This window comes from Helianthus annuus, chromosome 10, assembly GCF_002127325.2.
Source record: "Helianthus annuus cultivar XRQ/B chromosome 10, HanXRQr2.0-SUNRISE, whole genome shotgun sequence".
Taxonomy (NCBI): Eukaryota; Viridiplantae; Streptophyta; class Magnoliopsida; order Asterales; family Asteraceae; genus Helianthus; species Helianthus annuus.
The window spans coordinates 114,673,494-114,678,297 of NC_035442.2; the positions used below are offsets into that span (position 1 = coordinate 114,673,494).

The following is a 4,804-nucleotide window of genomic DNA, read 5'->3' on the forward strand; positions in this document are numbered from 1 at the left end:
CAAAGTGTTGCTATTCCTCTGCAGTACAACAACAAACACCAAAGTGTTGCTATTTATAGTATGGAAATAACCCTAATTTACCACCCCCTTCATTGTTCGCCCATTTTCACTTCTTCAAGAGCCCACACAAGATACAAACTCGGCCCCAAAATTCTGATCAAATTTGCTTCGATTTTGGTTCAAAATAAGGCAAGAACTCCTCCTACTTGATTTATTTGGTCCAATTTTGACAAACTAGGTCCGATTTTGAGAGATTTTGGACTGATTTTGACCCATTTTGACTATGAGCGCCTGGACAGACCATTTGGGCAAATCCAGGCGAGCGATTAGCAATTAATCACCCCGTAGGCGAGCGATTACAACATTGCTTGTGGTTGGCTGTAGGATTTAGGATGGTTTAACGTTGCATACAACGAGTTCAACAACAATTCCACTCACGTTTTTTTCGCAATAAATTGTTTTTTAGGTGTTCACCAACGAAGATGAGATTTATCAAGATTTGTCAAGCAAATCTTCAATGGCGACTTGTTGAACGTCATCCTTTCATACTAACCATAAACACCACATGTTTTTGAGCTTCAGAATGGTGAGTATTATTATATTAAGCTTGTGTTCTAGTCGTTGTGTTACTTGGTTTGTTGTAGTAAATATCAAACAAAACAAAAACCTTTTGCTTGCAAGTCTGAATCAATTTTCATAATAAGTTGTTATTTTTACTAGAGAAAAATGCAATTTGCGTCACTGTGGTATGTTCTAAACATCAACCTGAGCCCCTAAATTAAATTTTTGGATGTTTGAGCCCCTGACCTTATAAATTCATAACAATTTGAGTCCCTGCCGTCAGTTTGACTGTTTGAGGCAGGGGTAAGACCGTCTTTTGACATATATTAATAACACTTTGCGTTCCTATGGTATGAGTGAAATATCAACCTGAGCCCCTAAATTCATTTTTTGCCTTTTTCTTAAGAAATCTAATAATTCAAATTAAATTAGCTCTTTTATTTTTTTAAAAATGCAATCTAATAATTAACTCTTTTTAAATAAATGCAATATAATAATTAAATGTATCCTATATATATCAAAGATCCACAAGCAATTGGGTTATATTCATTCATAATAAAATTCTCGATAACAAAAGACCGTAACTTACAGACTCGATAACAAAAGACCGAAACATACAATACAGAGACAAAACGTCAAAGATCCACAAGCAATTGTGGATCTTTACTGACGGGTGCACTTCGGAATGTAGCAGATATGAATGAATATAACCCAAGTGGTAGATATGAAATTCCAGAGCTCGCTAATTACGTATCTGCCACTGGGGTTGTATTCATTCATATCAATCACTTCCTTATGTGCACCGCGCCATCTTCTAGGAGGTTGTCAAGTGTTCTCGCCTTCGTAGTTGGTGTTTTGCGTAGTATCTTTACGTCCGCAGCCATTCTGTACAACAAAACACATTCAAATGAGGAACACATTCAATCCAAAACTGATCCGATACAACAAAAACATTCAAACCAGAATCAAAACTAAAACACATTCAAACGAGGAACAAAAACATTCAAACCAGCATCAAAACCAAAACACATTCAAATGAGGATACCCTAAACCCTAAACCCACAAGAATCAAAACCCGCAAGAATCAAAAACCAAAACACATTCAAACCCACATTGAAACCCTCTCTGTTTTGATACCGTAAACCCTAAATCCACAAGAATCAAAACCAAAACACATTCAAACCCCCCCAAATAACACATTCAAATCATCAAATTAAAACCAAAATACCCAAATAACTGTTATCATCGAATCAAACAAAAAACAAAAATCAAAATGAGGAACACATTCAATCCGAAACTGAGCCGATCAGTTCTTAATATGAGGAACCCAAATCATCGAATCAAACCCTCTGTTTTTCACCGAAAATCAACCCTCTGTTTTTCACCCTCTGTTTTTCACTAAACACATTCAAATCAAACCCAAAATCAAACCCAGAATCAACCCAAAATCAAACCCATAATCAACCCAAAATCAAACCCAAAATCTGTTTTTCACCCTCTGTTTTTCACCCTTTGTTTTTCATCGAATGTAACCCAAAATCAACCCAGAATCAACCCTCTGTTTTTTCACAATATAAACACATTCAAAATCAAACCCAAAATCAAACCCAGAATCAACCCAAAATCTGTTTTTCACCCTCTGTTTTTCACCCTCTGTTTTTCATCGAATGTAACCCAAAATCAACCAAAATCAAACCCGGAATCAACCCTCTGTTTTTTCACAATATAAACACATAAACACATCGAACGACCAATATGAGGATGAAGATGAAGATGAACCTGATTTATTCGATGAAGATGAAGATGATCTGTTCGTTGTTCGATGAAGATGATGAAGATGATCTGTTGATCTCTTCGATGAAGATGATGATGATGATCTTGGGAGTTGGGAGAGCTGTTGATGATGATGATATTGGGAGTTGGGAGAACTTTGTCGAGACTGTTGATGATGATAATGAAACTGGTGAACATTTAAGTGTAGATATTAAAGGGTGGGGGGGTATTATGGACTTTTCACAACTAGCAAACGGTCAAACTGACGGAAGACTGACGGCAGGGACTCATACTGTTATGAAATTAATACCACAGGGGCTCAAACATCCAAAAATTTAATTTAGGGGCTCAAGTTGATGTTTGGGACATACCACAAGGACGCAAATTGCATTTTACTCTTTTTACTATTATATAAAGTTAGATAATTTGTTTTCTACAACAAGTAATGTAAACCTTTTGATAAGTTAGTTTAGAACTCGTATACTGGCCTGGTTTACAGATTTTAGATGAGTGATGACCATGATTCAATTCTGAGCTTCAGGTTCTTGACAAGCATGCGTCTTTATTCAAAGTGTAGTGGCTGAGAATCAGGAAAGAAAGGCACATCCTGTCGAAGGAGCTATGTATGGGTTGTCTGAACTGTCTTCTCAGTTCCCACAACTCAATCCTTTTGAGCTGAAATGGATGGTGAGCCAAGGGTGAAATACTTGAAGAAGACACCTTTTCAGTTGTATGTTCTTGAAGAAACTTTTGCTGGTTTGTATTTTTTTTTTATTTTTTTTGCAATTATTGGTCTTTTCTTTTTTAATCAACTCCATCCATTTTGCTTAATATTTATTTATTTGATGTGATCTTTAGTGAATAAATATCTATCGGACCAGGATCGAGCATACTTTGGATGAGTGATGACCATGATTCAATTCTGAGCTTCAGGTTCTTGACAAGCAGGTCGTCTTTATTCAAATTGTAGTCGCTGAGAATCAGGAAAGAAAAGCACATCCTGTTGAAGGAGCTATGCATGGGTTGTCCGAACTGTATTCGCAACATGCTGCACTACAGACAAATGTTATTCGATTGCAAGGGATGATTGAGGCGGTCAACAATGAGAATCAACTTTTAGAAATGGATCTTGGTTTTTTGGAGCAAAATATCGCCGATCAAAATGGCCACAATTAACAACTTACAGCAGCAAGCTGCCTCTGAGGGCTCGGCAGTTTAAGGAAAATGGTATATTATTTGCCTCTGAATTAGGGTTCATGTGGGTTTTAGGGTTTCATACTTTCATTAATGTAATGCTTAGCTGGGTATCTTGGGTAGAATTTTAAAACTTGATCTGCAAAGTCATTGAACAGAGTTTTTGTGCATATATTTAAAAAAAAAAAAAAACTTGTTAACTTTGTGTAAATTAACTATGTTACCCTTTAACTTGTTTGTTTTGAATAAAGACCCAAGAACCGCTAGTGGCACCCTCCTCAACGTGCAATAATACCCCTTGGCCCAAAAGGGTTACAAGCAGGGTGGTCCCTATCTTCACCCTCAGGAAGAAAAGCCTTCTAATACCAGTCTCTGTCTTGAATTGTCACAAAATATTTAGTATCCAAACATGTCTGAGATTTAGTCTGTGTTTGCCCACCAAACATTGAATTCAACAGTATGTTTCGCAACACATGGATTTTGGATTTAACCGCTTGTAAAGCGACTTGATGTACTATGTTACCACCAGAGCTATCTACAACCAAGAAAATATGAACTCTTTTGAGTCTGTACTCTGCATCTAGGATTATTATCGGCCAACTGGTGAAACTTAGGATTATTAAAATCCAATAACCCTATGTATTTACATTAAGGTTCATCTAAAACAAATCAATACAACAAGTTTAGCCAATTATTAGCTACAAACACTTGGTGGATTGACCACAATGAACCGGCCAAAGCCTAAGTGTGGTCCTAATTACAACTTCTCGAATCTACGATTAGTCAACCTCGGAGATGATAGAACGAAGTAGAGGAGGGAAAGAACCTTAAAAAGATCTTCCTTAGAGATAGAGAGAATACTAAGTGGAATTTCTGGATGGATGTTGAAATAGGGGAGAGGGTCGGTCTATTTATAGGGCCAAAATCCACATGCTTGTGCCACGGTCTGTTGTCCCTTCTCGTACTTGTACTTTTTCTCGGAGTTGGTCGCACCGGCGTGGCTACACTAGGACTATTATTCAGTTGAGTCGAGTCAAGCCATGTTGGGCTCAAGCTCGAACTTAAAAGATTCAGCTCAGCCTGGCTCATTTATTTTAGAGTAAATTGCATTTTACGTCCTTTAACTTTGATCCAAATTGCAGGCAATGTCCTGTAACTAACGAAATTGCACTAGATGTCCTTTATGTTACTGTTTCTCATCAGGTGGTGTCCTTTTGTCCTAACCTAGTTAATTTTTTTCGTTAACTCTTAACACGTGCCACTCACATGAGGGCAT

At 37.2% G+C, this 4,804-nt stretch overlaps 1 long non-coding RNA gene across 1 annotated transcript; it reads left to right on the forward strand.

Annotated features, from left to right (window-relative positions):
* Positions 1 to 466: 466 nt before the first annotated feature.
* LOC110884722 lies at positions 467 to 3,773 on the forward strand. The gene is made up of 3 exons (XR_002561495.2): positions 467 to 586; positions 2,876 to 3,090; positions 3,193 to 3,773. It is a non-coding gene; the product is annotated as an uncharacterized LOC110884722 (long non-coding RNA).
* The last annotated feature ends 1,031 nt before the right edge of the window (positions 3,774 to 4,804 follow it).